Below are 22,663 nucleotides of genomic sequence, written 5' to 3'. Positions count from 1 at the left end.
TATATATATATAACTGAATCCCATAAAAGGAAAGCTAAACAGGTTACAGGTACATCCTGGTACATCCCGTGGTTGGTATACATGCATTACAGACAGCAAGACCAGGGTTCAAATCATGGCACCAACACAGATTGCCTGTGTGACCTTCAGTTTTCTTAACTAGCCTGTGCCTTTCTCACCTGTAAGATTTAGGTACGAATCCTGATCTCACAGTCTTGTTGTTGATTAAGGAGAAAATGTTACCCATCCAGCACGGCACGTAGTAAGCATGTGTTAAAAAGTTGTTTTTTTTTTTCCAGATAAGAATCATTCCTGATGGGTTCTGAATAAACCAAACAGCTCTCACCTAAATAAAATCTTCAAGGTTATTCGTGAGCTATTGGCCAGATGCCACTTTGCCTTTTTTCCAGATACCCAGATCCCTTGAGAGTGTGATACATAAAGCACCACCGGGCAAGACAACACAATTGGAGTCAGGAGATATTTGACCACACAACTCCAGGCCTGGGGAAAATGCAAGGAACAGGTGGCAAAGACTGGGGCGTGGGATGGAACCTGTAAACGTAGGAGAGAGTCATTCAATAGCTGTTCGTACAGCATGTGTGCCGGGCTCAGACTGGGGCAAGGAGTACAGCTTGGAACAATAGCTCATACAGAGCTCATACTCCACTATGGGAAGCAATCACAGCTCGACCCTGTGGAGTGAGAGAGGGCAGAGGAATGAGCTAGCCCTGGGGCACACAGCAAGCGTGAGAGGGGACAGAGGACTTCAGTTTATAACTCGTGGGCTAGTTTTGATTTTGAGCACGGAGAACTCCTGGGAGAAGCGAGAGCAGAGATGCTGTGAATCTGAAACGGCAGATACTTGCAGTGGGTGGGTACTGAGCGGGTCTGAACTCGGGCAGCCCAGAAAGGCCCCAGAGGAAGGCAGCAGCGAGAGCCCCACTGGCAGCTGCTTGCCAAGGGGAAGCCAGCTGCACACGAGGCCGGCAGAGCTTGCACCTGCCCTCTTGCATCCCATTTTTGAAAATGTAGGAACTGACTGAAAATCGGTGGCAATTTACAAAAAGTCAGAGTGACCAAAAATCCAACCCATAGTTAAGAAAGCATTCACTTCACCAAAAAAAAAAACAAACTGCTACCAAGGTAGGGCTGGAACCAGTCTGGGAACAAACAGTGCCTATTTTCATACTGTTTTGCAGCATCACAGTGCTTTAAAAGGCAACAGTGGGCAGTTGGAGAGGAAGTAGAGAGAGTAGAGCAGACAGACACACGGATGAACAAAACCCGAAGGACAGGGCCCTTGTGACCTTGAGCCAGACGTGGTCCATTCTCAACTGGGCTCAGGTCCCCCCCGGTGCCCGGCTCCCTGCAGCCATTAGGTCACTGCATGGGACAGACTATTCATCTCCCAGTCTTCATCTGACTACACCTACGCATTCTTCTCATCAGGTGAAACATCACGCGCTCAGAGGTTGTCCTTACACTGCTCTAGAGTAGGACCCCTTGCTATATTCTCACAATTCCCTGTATTTCTGCTCTCACAGTCTCTACTCTGTCAGCAATATATATACATATATATATATATACACATATATATACACAGACATATATACACAGACATATATATACATATATACATATATATACACATACATATATATATCTATATATATATAGATATATATAGATATCAGTTTTCCTGCTAAACACTAAACCTCATGAGGCCAGAGGTCCTTGTACGTATTCATGAGACCTCTGATAAATTAAGCAGTTGATTGAAGAAAGGCAAATTTATTTTGTAACCCTGAAGTCTTCATTCTCCCTGAATTCTAAACTGTAACGAGAACACTGGGTAACATCTCTAAAGAGAAGAGAAAGATCTTGTCTGTGGTGTCTCAGCATTTACACTCTACGATCACCTGTCAACTCTAATGTCAGTGTGTCAGCCTCAGCTTCCCTCAAGACAGCCATGATTCCAGGACTCGCTTCCTTCTTCCTTCTTAACCCCAGAAGAGAAGCTCTTCAGCCAGCTCCAACCAGAGACGGAGTCCCCTTCCCAAGAACATCCAAGTTCCCAGCAAAGAATTTCCTCCCCGCTCAGGGACCTGAGTTGAGCCAAATGCCATCTCGGAAACAACTGCCACACTCAGGGAATGGGAAACACTAGCTGGTTTAAGCCAATCAGGATCCACCTCTGGAACCAGATGTGTCACACATTCTACCCTGCTGCATGGCTGAACCAAACATAACATAACCGTAAAGGTAAAAATCCAAGGCTGTTGAAGAAACTAAGAAATATACCCGCAAAAGCAATGGACAAATATCTATTGCACAAGTAGACTGACTTTTCCCAAGTCACACTCAAGTTTTTCCACTTCAGTGAAAGTCTATGTCATGGATGTTGTACAGAACCCCAGTTTTGGGGGTTAATATTGCAGCATTAGAACCTTGTCCAGTTTTCTCATGTTACAGCAATGAAGGCACAGAAAAGTGAAGTCATTTGCCCAGCATACACATCTAGTTAGTGCCATTGCAAAGAACATTACGCAGGTGTTTTTATTTCAGATCTAATCCTTCTGGTATGTTGTTACTACACAATCAGGGCGAGAATCAGATCATATGATTTGTCATTTCTGTTATTCTATAAACATAGAGTTTATTGACAAGGAGAGTATTTTGCTAGTTTTGTGAAGAAGAAAATAGGAAAGGAGCTAAAGAATGGGAAAAGAGAAAAGTATATTTTTAATTTTTTAATTCACAGAACTTTCTAATAGTGCATCTATTAACCCTAAAAGCATAGGCTTTCCTCAGATGTGAGAAAATTCGATCGAAGACTTTGATAATAAGAATCCAAATAGTTCCGAGAATTAAGCTTATACCTGGTTCCAGGACTGAGCATCACTTGAGACAAGACACTGGTTCTGTCCTCAATGACCTGTGTGCTTGAGACCTGATAGAGAGTGCTCATTAGAACGGTTTTTATTTGAGGAGCCACCCCTCAGGATACATAGAGAAAGAGCTCACTCTGATCATCTTTTTTAAATCACAGAGCATGGCATTGTCAGGTTTCATCCATTCTGTCAAATATGGCAGGATGTCCTTTTTATGAGTCTGAACAATATGCCATTATGGTATATACCACATTTTTTAGCCACTCTCTGTGAATAGATATCTAGGTTAGGTTGCTCCCACCTCTTAGCTATTGTGAGTAGTGCTGCAATACACATGAGAGTGCCAGTATTTCTTAGAAATCTTGATTTCAGTTCTTCTGGATAAATTCCCAGAAGTGAAATTGCTAGATTATATGGTACTAGTATTTCAGGACAAATGCTGGGTATGGGGAAGCACGCCTATAATCCCAGCACTTGAAAAACTGAAGTAGAAGGATCGCTGTGAGTTTGAAGCCATCCTGGGCTACATAGTGAGTTCAAGGCCAGCCGAAACTATATAGCAAAATCCTGCCTCAAAAATCAAAACAAACAAACACATACTGCATGAAACCACTTCTCTGAGTATCTAAAAAAGTCAACCTCATAGAAGCAGTGAATAGAATGACAGTTGCCAAGGGGTGAGGTGTAGGGTGAAGAAACGGAGAGTTACAGCTCAACAAACGTAAAGTTACAACTATGCATGATCAACAGTTCTACAATATTGTGTCTACAGCTAACAATATGGTACTGTATGGTTAAAAATGTGTTAAAAGGGTAGGTCTCATGTCAAGTGTTCTTTCCACAAAACGTCAGAATAAATTTTAAATATCGCAGAGTAACCTGGGCTCTGGAGCCTATAAACCTGGCCTACTCACAAAAATGTACTTCATTTTCAGGGCAGATCACAGCCAGCTGTAGTTATAAGAAGAACAGACACTGGAAATCCAAAGTATCCTTCCCAGAGGCCTGGCACATCTGTCCATTAAATTACTACAGCCACTATGGAAAACAGTATAATGGTTCTTCAGAAAACTAAAAATGGACCCATATGATGTACCCATAGGTGTACATACAAAGGAGATGAAGTCGGAACACACTTACCTGCGTGTCCATGCTTACTGGGGCCTTATTCCACAATAGCCAACATAGGGAATTGGCTTAGGTGCCCATAAACAGATGAGGGAAAAAGAAAGTGATAGATAGATAGATAGACAGATAGATAGATAGATAGATAGATAGATGGGGTATAGATATATTAGACATACAGAGAGATAACAGAGTATTATTCTGCTATCAAAATAATGAAATCCTGCATTTTGCAGTAAATGGATAGCACAAGAAGACATCATGTTAAAGAAAATAAGCCAGACACCAACAGCTAAGTGTTGCATGGTCTCTCTCATACGTAGAAACTAAAACAATACAAACGAAAAAGATGACGTGAAAGTAGAAGACAGGCTACTAGGGCCCGGAAAGGGCTCAGGGGTCAGGAGAGAAGGAAGAAGGGAGAGAGAAGAAAAGTAGATATGACCAAAGCTCAAGTGCATGCACGTATGGAAACGTCCCAGTGAAACCCATTAATTTGTACAGATAATATCAGTTAATAACTAACAATTTTTCAAAGAATTTAAAATGAAGTTACACCTATTTCAGGTAAGAAAGAAACTATCAAAAAAATAAGCTCACTCAGAGAGTGCTTAAGACATTATTTACCCTTAGTATCTCACTAGCAGTGAGCTTACTTGAACTTTCGTCCTGCTACCAGCCTCTGTCCTCCCTACATCTCTCCAAGCTCTAGCCCAAATTCTCTTTCTAAGAGAATAAGTCAAATGGTATAATTTCACAGCTCAGAGAAAAACACAAATGGCCATAGGATAGATTCCGCCTTGTTAACATGATCCACAATCCTGAACCTCACATCCCCTGGTTCATCTTGTGCACTCCACAACCAGACCACCAAGATCTCTCCAAGGCTGTATTCATTTCATAACTGCTACTCTCCACTGAAAGTCATTCCCCGCCTTAGCTGTGGAGAAAAGCTTGACCAAGAATACTCATCTTTATTGAGCCATCCTGGTTCCTGCCTCTCTCCAACTTCAAAAAGATAAATGCAGCTCCAGATCCAACAACTCTCAGGACCAAGTGCAAGCTGAGTTCAGAGCCTCTGAACTTAACTCAGGCCTGGATTCTTGAGCTCAACATCAAATCACCCTGGCCACTACTAGCACATTCATTAATTCATTTAGTATTTGAAAGCCATTTTGCCTCAGATCCTATATTCAGTGCAAAAGAATAAGGCTGAAGAACGTATGCTCCCAGCACTCAGAAAGCCATCCAGTGTCAGAAAGTCTAGACGGAGAGAATGGAAGGACAGACAATTCTGTGACAAATATTCCAACCTGGCTGGCGCAGCAGCCAGTGTCTCCCTGCCCCATTTCTTCTCTCTGGGATTCTTTCTGCCTAGATTCCTGCTCCCAAAACTCAACTCTCTTTACATCCTGAAACCACCCAAACCCACTGTCAGAACAAAAGACATGTTCCCAAACTTCCTTCCAGTGGAACCGGGATTCCTGCAAACCACTCTCCACAGAATGAGGAAAAGCCAATTTTTTTACAGAATCTGTTGCTTCAGGACTCTGACCTGGCTCTGAACTCTGGCTTCAAACATGAATTCTCCAATGCTCTTTTGCTCTGTGGTACATAAGGTCCCCCTGGGGATCCTATTTTAAGTGGTTACCCTCAGGATCCATCCCCAGATATTTTATTGGGATTTATTTCAAGCCTCCTAGGCAATTTTAAAGGAGATCATCCACAAGCTTTGAAAAACACTGTCCTAAAATCAATGCACTTTATCTTAGGGTTCTCTGCTGCCTCTGTCTCAACCCACTACAATCAGCAGCATCACCGCCCTCTTAGATCCTAAAGCCTTCACTGCTGGGCTAATTCCCCAAATCTCCTGCCAAAGGAGGTGTAAATCAGAAAGCTGAGGGCCTACCTTGTACATGGCTGTCCAACTCAGATTTTGAAAATTAACATCCCCAAGGTTTCTATCACCAGGCTGTGCCTATTTTAGGGACATCCTGATACCTTCTTTTGACCATCTGCCAGTTACTGTCTAGGACTCTGACCTGTTTTCATCATCATTAGGACACCATGCTTTTCTCACACCTAAAATCTTGTCATTGTCTCACTTCCCTAGTCAAGTTTGGTTGCAGGCTCCAGCCCACCCCAGCTGGTCCACATAAGTGTAAATTATTGACAGTACCAAGTCCTCAAAAATTGCAGCCCAGGGTCACATTTTCTTTATCTGAAATTCATGCTTGTCATGCCTGGTCCTCTTACCTGTTCCTATCCTCCCATAAATTAATATGACTCAGTACTTGTAGATTAAATAGTCCTAAAATAATCCTTAATTTGGGGGAACACAAAATAAGAAATTTATAATAATAGTAAATGTCCAGAAGAAGTGGTATTGCCAGAAAGATCAGCAAAGAGAAACTAAAGTTTGCATAAAGTTCCCAGAAATGAGACTTTATCCGTCACATTCCCCATTTACTGAGGGCCAATTATACGCCTTTCCTTTCATCCTCTCAACTATCCTACGAAGAAACTGAAGCTCAAGGAAGTCTTGTATTTCCCCAGTTTACACAACCAGAAAATGAAAGCACTAGCTGGGGATGGTAGCAGCACATTCCTGTAATCTGAGCTACTTGGGAGGCTGAGACAGGAGGATCACAAATTCAATCCTAGTCTAGACACTATAGTGAGATCCTGTTTCAAAATAAAAAGTGAAAAAGGCTGAAAGCCTGGAGAATTAGATCAGCGTGAAGACCCTGGTATAATCAGTGGGAGGAAGGAAGGAAGGAAGGAAGGAAGGAAGGAAGGAAGGAAGGAAGGAAGGAAGGAAGGGGAAATATGAAAATGCTAAGATAACACAGATTGACTGCAAAGTTCAGAGATCTTTCTACAGCATCACAAATCAAGGCAAAAATTGTGTCTACCTCCTCATCTTTGCCAGGGCTTCTTATCACTTGAGGCTCTAGTGGCACTTGGAAATTTACAACAAATTTTAAAACATATATGAGCAGAAGAGTTCTTCTGGAATAATCAGGGAATAACATGCAGTTGGGTACACGAAGCAAGAAGGGAAATTTTCTGCCATGCAGCGGAAAACTATTCAACTCTGTGGTGCTGAACATAACACAGAATGAACACTGGACCTTTGACTGTTTTCTCTTTGGAGAACCTGACTTCCACTAACTGGGAAAACAGGCTGTGGAGCAGACTGCTGCACGGTAGCTCACCCCAACAAGACTTCATGGCGAGGCTTCTGTAGTGTCTGTGTCCACCCAAAGTATTCCCCTGGCCTCTTTCCTCCTTCCGAAGGCTGCTCCTACCAAGAATACTGCATGACCAGGACTCTAAAATCACTTGGTGCCACACGAGCCAGAACACTGTCGTGGCTTCCAGGCCTTCCACGGCAGCCAAGAATGAATTAATTGATGACAATGGGGGCTGTGAGTTGGGGGTGAGGCCAGCACGGAGAGGGGGAGTAGAGGCAGTGAGCCACACTGCTCACCGTGCCCAGGAGCCACGAGACCAGGTCTGGGTCTATGGGTTCTTGGGTCTTGTTCGGATGAACACGATGATGTGCTTTCATCCTCATCTGTCAAGGAGAAGAATAAACCCTGCTCTCACTCCACAGGCCTTGGCAAGGCTCACGTGAGGGGTTTACATGGGGCAGCTCCAACAAGGCTCTAAGTCAAATGCCTCCCTCGACTTCTACAGTAATCTGTGCTTCCACAAAAGCACTTATCCTATTTTACAGTTATCAGTTCTGGGGTTTTTGTTTTGTTTTGTTTTGTTTTGTTTCTCTTGCAGATTCCAAGTACCCTACGGACAAAAGCTGTGCTGGTCCTGCTCACCACTGTCTTCTAGTATCTACCGCAGAGCCAGGCACTTGGTCAGCGCTCAGCAAGTCCTTTCCCAGTTGTGAAGGAATGAATGGATTCCTGTGCAATGTTCACTTCTTTTGTGAAAATCTTGTGCGGTCTTAAAACAAACCTTACGTCATCATCAGTCTCTCAGTTGATCTCAGTCACTGGTGAATTGGTTTCACCTTATAATTAAACTTCACCCATCAGGCATAGCTCTTGTCCTCAGGAAATATATACTCCAAAGAAAAGAACACGTTCAAAATGAATTTATTTAACAAGGCACACAGTGAAGGCCATTTCTAACAGATTCCTCTTAATATTTCCTTTTTTTTTTTCAGATAATTAGCTTCTGGGGTAATTCCCAAAATCCAGAAACCCTAAGTTTCTATATTTTCAGGCCATGGAGTTGTTGTTATGACCAAATGGATTAAATACAAATTCAATCATGTAGAAAGCTCAAGCTTTTCTTGTGCTTTTCTTGTGATTCCTTTCTCAAAATAGTAGTCTGTTTGAGAAGGTATAAAAGAGAAGAACACAGAGGTGTGCAGAGGATGCTACTACAGATCCCGGTGAAACATTTGATGGAAATAAAAGACCCAGACTCAAAACTATAGGTAGGCTTTACCATGACAAAGATCTGTATGTGATGAGAATTGGGAAGCAAAACAAACAGCACCGGTTTAAGGCAGCAATATTTTTAGTACCTTAAAATTACACACGTTCTTGTATCTGCTTTTATGTAGAACATACATGTAATCCTAACAACTTGATCTTGCCACCAGCAGTTCTGCTGGAGAGGAGATTTTCTTGATGGTGCTGCAGCTGGAGAAGGTTAGCTTGACACAGGAAAGCTTGGGGGCAGTTCAGGCGAGGAAGAATTGAGAGAAGTCTTTACGGCTATAGAGAAGATGAGAAGGGGAGTCAGAGTGACAACAAGAAGCCACGAAGTCTAAGAGAAAAGTCTTCTCTGCCTAGCAACCGATTGGTGCATGAACCTTGGAATAGCTAAGTCTGGGTAGACAGTAGCGTTCCTTAATCATTTCTAATACTGCCCTTGAAGACAACAAGCAAATATACAACAAATAAAATTTCCACTGTACTCAGTCCGACAAATTATTGCTATGGCAGTGGGGGTGGCTCACAGAGAGCTCAGACGCATACTGTAAGCTGCCTTATCATTGTCCTTCCCTTCTTTCTTCTTCCTCAAACAAAGATGTCACCACACTGAAGTTAAGGATCATCCTCTTGGGGTGGGTGAACAGTGACCTGGAAGGAACAGAGCCTTCAACCCCGAGAACTTTTAGAAAAAGAGCCTCTACTCCCACAGTGGACCTTCTGACACACACTTCTGTTTGACAAAACCACTGCAATTTAGAGATTTTATGTTACTGCTGAACCTTGATACAGAGAAAGCTCAACATTCAAGAGAAGTAAGAAGCGTTTCGCAGATTTACAGAGTAGTATCGTAAACTTCACACGATGTGAGCAGGATACACATAACTATAAATCTGCACACGGGAGATTATGAGTCCCCAAGAGAAAGAAAACAAAATGTTATCTTGAAAATGGGAAAAGTAGCTGAGGACTTAGCTCAGTGTGCCACAGTCTGCCTTGTAAGCACAAGGTTACAAGTTTGATCTCTGGTATGAAAAAAAAATGGGAAAAATAAAAAGGAGATAAAATCACTTCTGTTAGAAGAAAATGAGGGAAGGATTCATGGTTCAGTTGATATTGCAATGGCCCTGGAAGAAGAAGGAAAAGGAGACAACGAAGACGACAACAAAGAAGGAGGAAGGGGGGGAGGGGAGGAGGGGGAGGAGGAGGAAGAAGAAGAAGAAGAAAGAAGGAGGAGGAGGAGGAGGAAGAGGAAGAAGAAGAAGAAGAATTTTGATGGATGAAAATGGGAAGAGGGGCAAACTAGGCTGAGGTAACAGCATCACAGAAGCATGGAATCGGAAACCATAACTGTGCTCACAGATTCAGTTTAACCAAGTGCAGACAGTGATCTTCACTGATCACCCACTTGATCTCTTTCCTTATCCTGCTGCATGGTCTTTGTCACTGACCTGACCTTTGTCACTCACCTGACAGTAAAACAAACAGACTGTATCTTGTATATTTTCTAGAATAACTAAAACAGGAGCTCGTGAATTTTTTGTTTCAGGACCAATCTACATTCTCAGAAATTAAGGACATCAAAAAGTTTTTTCATGAATACTTAATGTACAAAACTTTAAATTGAGAAGTGTTTAAATTATAAAACAAGCATGTATATAACATATTAGTTGAGGTCTTCTAGGGTGTCAGAACAGCTTTGGGGATGAAACAGAACCAGAGAGAAACAGGGAAGCTGGTAGCCTAATTCTGTCTGCATCAAAAGGCCTGAAAGCCCAGCATATAGGTGCACACTTTTCATTCCAGCTACTTCAGAGGCTGAGGCAGGAGGATCACTTGAGCCCAGAGTTCAGGACCAACCTGGGCAAGGTAGTGAAAACTCTTCTCTAAGATAATTAATGAATTGATCTTTTTTAATGTTTTAAATGCCTGAGAACCAGGAGAGCTGATACTCTAAGAGAGAGGACCCACTTTTCTTCACCTTTTTGTTCCTTCTGTGCCCTTCATGGACTGGGTGGTGCTTGTCCATATTGGTGAGGACCTCTTCCTTTCTTAGACCTTTGATTTCAATGCCAGCCTGGCCTGCCCCAGCATAGACATACCCAGGAACAAGGCTTTACCTGATCTCTGGCACTCCCTGACCAGGTCAACTGGCACCTAAAATTAACCATCAGTTGTCTTTTCATGGAAAAAAAATCTTTTCAAACAAAATAACGAGAAGAGTTGCAATGCTTTACATTTTTGTGGTTCTCCTTAGTGTCTGGCATGATAGAAAACAGACACTGAAGCTAAAGTCCATCCTCACAGGGTTGGATTCTCGCCTGGGCTTCTACATTTAGTTTGATTGTGATAGCACGTCAGGCAGCCTCTGGGAATTTCCACTGTATATATATATTAAGACAATAAAATAGCCAAATGTGGTAGTGCAAGCCTGTAACCCCAGGACTCAGGAGACTGAAGCAGGAGGATCACTGTGAGTTCAAGACCAGCCAAGGATACAGAATGAGCTCAAAGTAAGCCTACAATACACAGTGAAACCCTACCGCAATACAACATGAAACAATAAAACATGAGGGAAATGACATCTAGAGATTATAATGAAAATAATTTTGACTTGGCAGACACCCTGACTGGGTCTCAAAGACCTCAAGGCTCCCTGACCACACTCTGGGGACCACTAAACTAGCATGCAAGCTCAGGGCCCACAGGGACTGTGTTTTCAGTTCATTGTCACCTTGCCTCATCTAGAGACTGAGATGGAGCAGGCACTTGTCACTGCATTATGAACCTGAGGCTCTATTGTAAAAGACACTGAACACCAGCTAAGAAGTGGAAAATTAACTCAGTGGACACTAGACAGCTGCTGGAGGTATCAGAGCAGTTTGATTCATCTGACCACACCACGGAAGATGGGCTGGAGCAAAGAACAACCCCGAGGCAGAGGTGCCCCGTGGCCATTTGGATGTAGTCCAAGTAGATAAGGCTCTGAGGTAAAGTAGAGACTGAACAATGGAAATAGCAGAATAAAACTAAAAAATCACTGGATACAATGTATTCAACTAGAAATGCATGAAACTATCCAGACTTGCCATTAATCATTTGTATGATTTCTCTCTTTTTTTTCCCCACTGCGGTACCAGGGATTGAACTCATGACCTTGCACTTGTGAGGCATGTGTGGCGCCACTGAGCTAAATCCCTAGCCAGACCATTTGTATGACCTTCTATAAGTCAGTCAACTCCTTATTCAATAATCCTCACCTCATGGGTACAATAAAATATTACATTAAATGTGTATTATCATTTTCTTTTTTATTGCTCTTAAAGTAATTTGCAAGTAATAGAGTTAAATCACTAAAATATTAATTTGAATGTCATAAAACCCTGATTCTTCACTGTTAATTATATCTAATGCTAATCCTGATGAGAATAATTACTGATGCTAGTACTAGTCATTAGCCAGGCTCTTCAGAAGTAACATTAGAGAATCATATTAAGCTTTAATGTTAATTGAAGTGTTTTGTTGATTAAAAAAACTAGTATCACTTAGTAAGAAGCCCTTTTAGCTTATTTAAGTCTCAAGCAACTCCTGTGAAGTATTTTCCACATCTGCCAATCAGGAGATAGCAAGAAACAGATTCAGGACAGCATCACACTGTGTAGAGGAGGCAGCCCTCACAGACAGCTCCAAGACAGGTACCAGGGTCAGTCAGTGTGCAGCCTGTGAGGTGGTGGATACAACAGCCACTGGAAAATGGAAAAAGCATAGTTAAGGATGAGCCAAAGAGAAGAAGAAGGAAAGCTAGAATGAGAAGGAAGTCATCTCCCAATCTGAGCATTGCTCCTGGTGCGAGGCATGCTATGAGTTGCACAAAAACATTCATGGGGAGAATCCAGAGCAGCTGCTGGGCCCTGGCCCCAGTTTTATTGACTGTACCCTGTCCCTGCCAGGACACAGCCCACAGTCTGGAGTCTGAGTTGGTCACAGGAAAGTGCCTCCCTGTTCAAAGCTCTGTCCCCAGGACAGATCCCACCCCAAAACAGAGTGATTCTCAGGGGACAGAGTCGGACCTACATGCAGCAAGCAATGACCAGACTATCTTGGCCAAGAGGTCTGGGGCAATAGGACTCATGAGCACTGGGGGTGGAGAGAAACAGCCCGCATTAGCAGAGAAAGCCTCCTCCCTGACCCAGGTGCCACTGAAATCAAGGAGGTCTGGAGAAGCCGGTAAGGGAGTGGGGAATTTGGGGTGGAGAGAGGACCAGATGAAGCATCCACAAGGTTGTGGCTGGCTGGGAGCATCAGAAGTAAGACCACTAGAGGAACAGAGCAAATGTCTGTCACTGATCCTTAGCACGCAAGAGGCCACTGAGCACGGTGGACTAGAGAAGGGCCACAAACATCTTCTTGAGACACTTGTTCTAATCAACACAACAGGACAGTTTTGTTCTCTCTCTCTCTCTCTCTCTCTCTCTCTCTCTCTCTCTCCCATTCTCTTTTACATTTAGCCTTTTCACTTCTGTATACATAATGTTTTTAACAATATTTTAATAAAAAGCTTCATTTGACATTGAAAAGAGGATTACATTTCTGCACATAATTTAAAGTTTTAAACTTTACACACAAAGTACTTTGCCAATTGCTATGGGAAATGCCTGCTAGTTGACTCCAGCTCATTCAAATGATCTGTTGCTATAATGAGGACAAGCATCCCTGAGGCTCTGGCTAAAGCAGCTGCCACAAGCTTGTGAGGCTGAGAGTGGCTGGGCCTCAGAGTGATACCTCAGAACCACCTGCTAGAAGGAGCAGCAGCCCATCATGTTCATCCTATTGGATGAGCAAAAGTCATGACTAATTTTATCCCCACCGGAAAAGCCAAGTTTGTTTTTCGACAAGAATATTCTTTAGTCAATACATGCAGATGGCAACTGGTAGTGGATTAGTGAGAGGAGCATATAAGAAAACGAAAAAGTGGAAATAAAGTGTTTGTAAATGGGGAGGGTAGGAGGGGGTGAAGGGAGGGTAGGAACAAGGGGAAAAAATGAGAACCAAGACCTGTCATGTAAAGGTACAAGATCCCAATGATGAATGTAACTGTACTGTATAGCTAAAATGTACCAACGAACTCAATGAGAGAAAAAGAAAATAACACTACATTTTATTTTGCCTCCTTATTATACATAATGTATTTTACATGACAAGGGCTTGTCTTTTAGTCCATGTATATACGGGTATATATCTGTATTCATTTCTGCTTTCATTTTGTAACACTCTTGTTTTGCTGTGTATTCCCACACCAATAGTCACTCCTTATAACTACCTAATTTGTTTGACTCTTTGATTGGTAACTGGATACAATCTCCCTTTCTCCTCTCTCACCTCCCATTTATAGTCCCTTCCTTTCTCTGCTCTCTTTACTTCCTTCCACATATCTATTTCTCTCTACTCTCTTCTTTTTCTTTTTCCTTTTTTATTCTACTGTTATTTAATTTTATATTTTTTACTTTTTTCTACTTTTTCATTCCTGCTATATCTTCTTCTCCCAGACCTGTATACTATTTGAAACACTCAAGGCTTAATTTGGTCTAGCCTACTATACCATATTACTTTCTGTTGAACTCTAGGCTAGTGAAGTAGCAAGAACCTTTTCCATCAAATGCTTAAGGATCGGATCATTTATGATTAGCTTCTCAAGTATTTATGTTACTGGTAGATACTTGCTCCTCTCCAAGCAGTACTAAGGGCTGAACCCAGCACCCACAGCAGACTGAGTGGAAACTCTCACAAGGAAACATACCAGCATTCTAGGACACACCACAGAGAGAAAGCCACTTTAACAAAAAAGAACCCCACATGTCAGTGAAAGAGACATTCTACTACCCAACTGTCTTACAAACCTCAGTACAAAAGCACAACTAAAATGAGAATACAAGATTTTAAAATGCCTCCAAAATATAAAACTCCCCAAAACCTGATTCCCCAGATGCTGCAGAGCATGGAATTCCAGGCAAAGAATTTTAAATACCGATAGTTAAAATGATAGGTGAAATTAAAGAAGATACAAACAAGCAGCTTTTTTAATTAAAAGATATAATGCAGAATATGGAACACTAGGAAAAATACAGAAGTTCTAAAAAAGAACCAAGCAGAAATCCTCTGCATGAAAACTTCAATAAGTCAAATTTGAAAAATCATTCAAAAGTGTAAGCAGTAGACTAGATGAGTCAGAAGAAAGAATATCAGGAGTTGAAGACAGAGTGGAGGAGCTAAAACATTCAGACAGGATAGAGAAAAAAGAACAAAAAATACAGAAAGACTTTGCAACAATTCTTTGAATAAATCTAAAAGAAATAACTTAGGACTCATTGGACTACAAGCAGCAGAGAAAAATAGGATAATGGCTTAAAAAGTCTGCCCACTGAAATTATAGCAGAAATATTCCCAAAGCAAGGGAATAAGATACATACCCAGGAAAGGGGGATGTCTGGAACCCCAAATGGACACTACCAGAAAAGAATCACCACACACAACATACTGCAGTCAAAATGCCAGAAATTCAGAACAAATAAGCAACAAAAGATTTTGAAGAGCAAACCCATCTTTTTTTGAGAGCTTTTATTTGAGCAAACCCATCAAAATAACAGTACATTTCTCAACAGAAATCTTAAAGGACAGGAGAGCTTGGAATGAAATTTTCCAAACACCAAAAGAAAATAATTGCCAACCCACTTTACTGTACTCTGCAAAAGTATTTATCAAAATCAAAGGAAAATAATACATAAGATCCTAATGATTACTGACATTTAGAAATGGAAAGAAAGGAGCTAAAGGTGTAGGGAAGGTGGGATGGGTAGGGGAAGGGTAATAAGGAAAAAGAAAAAAATGTGAGATAATGAAAAGATGAAAATAGAGTGTTTGTAGATGGGGAAGGGAGGAGGGGGTGAAGGGAGGGCAGGGGTAAGGGGAAAAAGTGAGAATCAAGACTTGTCATGTAGAGGTACAAGATCCCAACAATGAACGTAACTGTACTGTATCCCTAAAATGTACCAATAAACTCAATTAAAGCTGAAAAAAAAATCAAAGGAAAAAATTCATGACCATCAAGCCAGGATTGCAGAAACTATATAAGGGAATCCTAAATACAGACCAAGAAGACAATAATTCTGAAACAAAGGGAAAAACTAAAGCTCACTGAGAGAGAAAATAAACAATAAACAACAGGAAAAAAAGACAAAAAAGAATTAAGATGTATCAAGTACATGTATCAACTGCCCACAATAATTGTAGTCGTTATGTACTGCAAACATGTACTAATAAAAAGTAAATAAACAACAAAATGACAGGAATGAGTACACCTCTTTCAGTATAACACTAAATGTAAATAGTCTTACCTCTCCAATTAAAAGACACTGATAGGTAGATTAGATAAAATTGAACAACTCATCCATATGTTGCCTGCAAGAAACAGACCTCATCTGCAAAGACACACAGACAAATTGAAAGTGAAAGGATAGAAAATGATACTTCAAACTGAGAGAACACAAAATCAAGCAGGAGTAGCTATATTCATATCCAACAAGGTAGACTTCAACCCAAAACTGGTCAGAAAAGACAAAACCCACTACATATTGGTAATGGGAAGAATTCGCAAAGAAGAAATAACAAATATAAATATATGTCCACTGAATATTAATGTACCCAATTTCATAAAACAAACTCTAGTTGACATTAAAAAATTAATACAATACAATCTTAGTATATGACTTTAGTACCCTACTCTCATAAATAGGTTCACTAGACAAAATAAATTGATAAAGAAACTATATTATAGACCAAGTGGACTTAACCATTATTTATAGATTTTCATCCAACATCACAGAATCCTTTCTTTTCAGCATCTCAACTCCAAAATAGACCAGATTTAAGGTTATATATTATAGGTATGCAGGCATACCCATGTTTATAGCAGCACGATTCATAATAGTTAAATCTTGAAAGCAGCCTACATGTTCACAAACAAATTAAAGGATAAAGAAAGTGTGGTATTTACACACAATGGAGTATTACTCTACTATAAGGAAGGATAAAACTGACTCACTTATGGGAAAATGAATGCATTTTGAGACCACAATGTTAAGTGAAATAAATCAGACACACAAGCTTAAATATTACATGATTTCTCTTATACGAGAAACTCCAAATATAAATAGAGAGAAAAATAAAGGACAGATAATAGGAAATATGGAGATGGATCCTTTGCAAAAGGGAAGAGGATCAAGACATGGAAGGAGGGGGAGGGAGGGGAGAGGAAGGGGCTGAAAAAAGAATTAATATGCGTTATATACAACTCCCAATGAGGAATGCAATTGTTATATACTATAAACATGAACTAATAAATATTGAAAAAGGTAAATTTTAAGATGTTTGACATCTCTAGCATCAGAGAAATGCAAATTAAAATCACACTGAGATACCATTTTATCCCACATAGAATGGTTATCATCAAGAATAGAAAAAACAATGAATAACGGTAAGAATAAGAAAGAAAAATAATCCCTCCTGCCTTGGTGAGAATGTAGTACAACCTCTATGGAAATCAGTATATAGATTCTGCAAAAGACTAAACATAGGCATATCATTTGAAGCCAAGTGTGGTGGTGCACACCTGTAATCCCAGCACTCGGGAGGCTGAGGCAGGAGGATCGCTTTGAGTTCGAGACCAGCCTGGGCTACATAGTGAGTTCCAGGTCAGTCTCAACTACATAGTGAGATTCTGTCTCAAAAAGCCAAAAAAAAAAGAGAAATATCATTTGATTCAGCTATGCCACTTTTAGGTATATTCCCAAAAAAATTAAGAATTGCATATCCCTATGCATGTATATTTATATGTGTGTGTGTATATGTATATATATATATATATATATATATATATATATATATATATATGCATATATTTATAGCAGTGCAATCCACAGTACCTAAGCTGTGGAGGCAGCTTGGATGCCCATCCATAGATAAATGGATAAACAAAAGGTGGTACATATTATATAATGGGATATTATTCTGCCATAAAGAAGAATGAAATCACATCAATTGCAGAAAAGGGAATGGAACTAGAAACCATCATGTTAAGTGATACTAGCCAGACTCAGAAAGTCAAATCTCACATGACTTCTCTTACATGAGAAAACTAAAAAAAAATGCATAAATTAATAATTTTTTTTTCTTTTTTGGTACCGGGGATGAAACTCGGGACTTTGAGCTTGCAAGGCAGGCGGCAGAACCACTGAGCTAAACCCCCAGCCCAATAAATAAATAATTTAAATGAAGGAGAGAAGACAGAAAATCAGGAAGTAGACTTCTGGAGACAGGGACAGGGACAAGCAGGACATGGCAGGAAAGAAGACGAGTGAAATGGCCTTGAAATTAAGATATGTTAAATATTTTCCTAAAATAAACTCCCCTGTAAAGTAATATTGATATCCACTAATAAAAAATTTAACAAAAAACTATTAATAAGAAATATATGGAAAACTTCATGCTTTATAGCAACAAAGACATCTGAGTCTAAAACTTTCCCATTGCATAATGCTACCTCAAAGAATCTGAAATATGTTGCAAGGACTTTGAGTGTCTGGATTGAAGAGAATAAAAATATGGCACGGGTGGACTCAAATTAATCATTGCCTTAGTTAACCTAGAAATGTCAGAGAAAATTAGATTCATAAGGTTCAACATGGCAGAGGAAATTACTATACAAAGTAATTAAAATGTATAGGAAACTATGGGCAAAAGTAGAAGAGTGAAGTTCCTTCAGAAATTTGAGAGAAGCATAGGTAGAAGAAGAAATTACAATCATCTCATTTCAAGGCTGAGCATGGCACTGAGTGAGAAATTCTGTTCTTTTTTCCTTTGTTTTCTTTGCTCCTTTTTGGCTGAAGTAATGTAAGGTCCACCCTGGGAATGAATGGGATGTGCTCTGAGGTAGTTACCAAATCAGCAGTGGCACAAATAGTACTACTCGTGGAAGTTTTGCCAACTGTCTGACTCAGATGACAACTCCGATTTCAACTCCCTGTGGCCATTTGGTTGAAAAGATTTCATAATGATTCTCAAGAAGGCATTTAAAGTTCATTTTACATCCCGAGGAAGACAAAGGATGCACGAGCTCTCTATTTCAAATCAGAAAAGTGCCAGACTTTGTGATGATTCCCTAAGGAACACTCACCTGTAATTTTAAAATATTCCTTATTGCATCCCTCTTCTGTCCAATTTCCAGTGGTTCTCCAAACATCAACTTGGCAACCTTTCCTACTGACATCTATAGTAGTATATTCTGAAATTATAATATCAGAACTTAATATTCATTTAGTGTGCACTAAGATCCAACCGTAAACTCCTCATAATTATCCATTTATTTAGTAAACTTTGCTTGAGACTCTACTACATGCTGGGCAATGTGTTATGTAGTCAGAATCCAAAGTTAAACATGATGAGTCTTTGCCATCAAATGGATAGGTCTGGTAGGGGAGAGAGACAAAGAGGTGAGTGGACAGATATTTCATTGAGGGGTTCGTACTTTCAAAAATATGTGAGCAGTTACTCTATTCCTGAATTTCATATTAATGCTGAGGATACAAAGATAAAAATCTGTTCCTCAATAGAAAAGTAACAGTATCCAGGTAAAGCAAAGAAAGTAGTTTAAAAATTAGAAAGAAATGAGTGCTCTAAAATTAGCTATGTGGAAATGAGAAAGATTTGCCTGTATAACATTATACTTCTGGAAATTAGATGAAAGAACATGGAAAAGACAGGAAGACAGAAAAATGCAAAAGGAAGATCAGTGCCCTTGGAAATAATAGCAAGTTGAGAATGCCTCCATCTGGTGTTGAGGAAGGAGACCAAACAAGTTTACAGTGTTTTCCTTTGAGATTTTTCCATGAGTTATGTTAATGCCACGGATTAGCAAATTGTTTATGTGACAATCAAGCTTGAGTATTGAGTGTTGGGATGGAAGGAAATAGTGGTTAATAGCTGAGTGTAAAATTACCCTAGCAGAACTATTCAGATGAGAAACAGCAACTGCTCTTAGATACTTGCTGTCGCCCATTTTGATTCCAACCCAGTACCTCTCTATATTTGCTAAGCTTTGAGGTTTATATTGACTTCCAGTTATTTCACTTGAGTACTACTCTTAATTAGTACAAGCACCAGTCCTTTATTGTCTCTGAAACACTGCCAAGCTTTGCTCTCCCCTTGGCAAAGGGAAACTTAATTAACATTTTGCTAATTTCTAGAGGTGTTTCAATTTTCCCTTCTCTGGGGTTTCCCACCTGCTCTGAGAAGGGGGAAAATTCATAGATTAAAAATACAGTAGATGAGGCATAAAAATTAACATGGAATTAATCCAATTCTCAGGATGATTCAGAAAACCCAGTGTTTTGAAAACTACTGTGGCAGGTTCTATAAGCATCAACCCACAGATAACAGAAGAGAAAGATGTGAGCTAGCTCTGCACAATCTTTGCTTAGCCTGTAGCTCCACCTTCACTTTAATACTGGCCTCCGTTGCCCCCAGAAAAGCTACACCATAGTTGAAGTGCAAACCAAAATAAAATTCATTTTTAGCTTTTAAGTTGCCAGGGCTGAGATGTTGATATAAGTCTCCCCCAAAGTCTCAGGACATGAGCAAAATATAGGCAAGTTGGAATCAGGGATGGAAAACGCAAAATGGCTGTCTAGGCCTTGGGGAGTTGGAGAATCCAGTTGCGAATCAACAGCCTGGAGCTCACTATAGAGTCCAGGGGGAGTCCGGGTCAGAAAGCTGAAGGATCTGCATTGGAAGGCTAAAGAATCTGCCCTGAAAGCCCAAAGGAACTGGAGACAAAGAGCCAAAGGGAGTGACAAAGACTGGAGCTCCTTCAAAGTAAAAAAGGAAGACTTCCTTCTTCCCTTTCTATTCCATCCAAGCTACAAGCCTATTGGTGGGTGCCAGCCACATCTGGGATGGGTCTTCCCTCCTCAGTTTGTGGCCTGCATCTCAATCATCCAGATACACCCAGAGCTGTGATCCATTAATCCAATAGGCATTTCTTAATCCATTCGACTTGTCATCACAATTAACTATCACAAATTTTTAATAGAAATACAGAAATCTCCCACCTATTTGAGAGACCACTTGTATCTCTCCCCAAGCCAAGCTTATTACCAACTCCAGCTGCAAGAAAATGGGAGGGGGTTTTAAAAATCATAAATTTCACTGAGTTTAAACCTAAACTATGTAAGAAATATGTCAGAAATTCTTGAGCTTCTTTTTTAGGATTGGATTAGGATTTCTGCCTCAAACAGAATAGGGGGTCAAGCGAGAAAGTTTCAGTTATAGGGAGAGAAAAGAGTTTCATTTTTATACAACCAAGTTTGTGACAGGGACATCCATTTCCATCCCACCATCTTCTGTTGTTTGTCTGCCTGAGTAGGCAGGAAACACAGAAGAAACAGCCAAGGATCAGGTAATCTCTTTCCTTCAACGTAGGAACCATAAAGAACTCAATTTAAAATCAACATGGAGGGCAGCCTTAAAAACAGTCCAAGAGACTTTCAAAAAAAATGACAAAATAAAGCCAGTACACGGGTCTTAGTCCACCCTAAAACAGCACCACATAAATGTTAAAAACTAGCAGTAAACAAAGGGACACAACTTGGACATAACAGTTGGACCAGTGACTGGACAAAGAGGAAGATAAAGGAATCAACATACACTTCTGCCCTTGCGCTCTCCTTTCACCCTCACTCCCTCCTCACCCCTAAAGCTCTCGCAGTACAGGCAACAAAAAGTGAGGTGACAAAGTATTGGGGAAATACTGCTAATTTCCTCAACAGATCAGAAAGACCTTGACAAGAGTATCATCTTCACTGTAAGCGTCACCATTTTATTTTCTCAGGTCAAAAAAGAGGAAAGCAAATGAGGATTCTATGTAAAATACGTAAATAACATAAAAAAAACTATAAGAAAGACAAACAATCCATTAGGAAGAAGAGTAATATTCACAAACAGATATTTCAAATAAGAGGAAACAAAATTGCCACTAAACTTGTAAAATGATGCTTAATTTCATTTGTAGCTGACAAATCCATTAACATCACAATGGCATTTCTATTTTATACCCAAAAGATTAGCAAACTAAAAAAATATGACAGTAACAAGCATGAAGAAGGAGGTATAGGACTGAAAGTCCTCATAAGCCACCAATGGGAGTACAAATTATAAGCAAAGGAAGCCATTCACATTGCTTGAGGTGTTGGAGTCCACCCATACTGCGTTTGCATGTGCCCCTCTGACCCATTTGCCTAATATTCTTTTTTTTTCTTTTTATTGAGTTTATTGGTATAATCTAGGTATACAGTACAGTTACGTTCATTATTGGGATCCTGTACCTTTACATATAGGTCTTGGTTCTCATTTTTTCCCCTTGTCCCTGCCCTCCCTTCACCCCCTCCTCCCCTCCCCATTTACAAACACTTTATTTCCATTTTTTTCAATTTCTCATATTTTTTTCCTCTCCCTTATTACCTTTCCCCCACCCTTCCCACTTTCCCTACACCTTTAGCCCTTTACTTCCTATTATTTTTACTTCACATTATTAATTATCTCATTAGGATCCTGTGTGCTATTATAGTTTTTCACACCAGAGAAACTATTCAGTATTTCAGTTAAAGAAATCTCTGTATGAACATTAAAAATAGGGAATCCTAAAATAAAACTAAAAAGGAAAGTAAAAGAGAAAAGGCAATGATGTAAGATTAAAATAATCCTTAATTCTGAAGATGAAAATGGTCCCTGAACATATTTAAATTACTTCTTGCTCTTGTAGTCTTATTTTTTTTTAATTATTTAGAGAATACTTTATTAATTTCTGTAATCAAACCCGCACAGATACGGCCTTACATATTTAGTACAGTGCATTACCCTTGTACAAATGGAAAAAAATAAAATAAAAATAAAAATAAAAAATTAACATTTCTAGACCAATATGGCTGACAATTTCTGTACAATGCCAACTCAACACAGTAAATTGGGATAACTTTTTCCAAAGTTGACAGCACAGTTGAAGTTTCCAAAAATTCAAATTATATATCTATATGTATATATATCTATATTTATATAAAAAGACCAATAATA

At 39.9% G+C, this 22,663-nt stretch overlaps 1 protein-coding gene and 1 long non-coding RNA gene across 2 annotated transcripts in view; both read right to left on the bottom strand.

Annotated features, from left to right (window-relative positions):
• The window catches only part of Gipc2 (GIPC PDZ domain containing family member 2), a 183,475-nt gene that overhangs the window by 34,887 nt on the left and 125,925 nt on the right, over positions 1 to 22,663 (bottom strand). The window lies entirely within an intron of this gene.
• LOC104848959 overlaps positions 8,664 to 22,663 on the bottom strand; it is a 31,268-nt gene continuing 17,268 nt past the window's right edge. Inside the window, exon 3 of the long non-coding RNA XR_776612.2 lies at positions 8,664 to 8,767. This is a non-coding gene — a long non-coding RNA (uncharacterized LOC104848959). The remainder of the gene's footprint in view (positions 8,768 to 22,663) is intronic.

This window comes from Fukomys damarensis, unplaced genomic scaffold, assembly GCF_012274545.1.
Source record: "Fukomys damarensis isolate Sample0158 unplaced genomic scaffold, DMR_v1.0_HiC HiC_scaffold_33, whole genome shotgun sequence".
NCBI classification, from domain to species: domain Eukaryota; kingdom Metazoa; phylum Chordata; class Mammalia; order Rodentia; family Bathyergidae; genus Fukomys; species Fukomys damarensis.
This window is presented reverse-complemented; position numbering and strand designations above follow the sequence as displayed.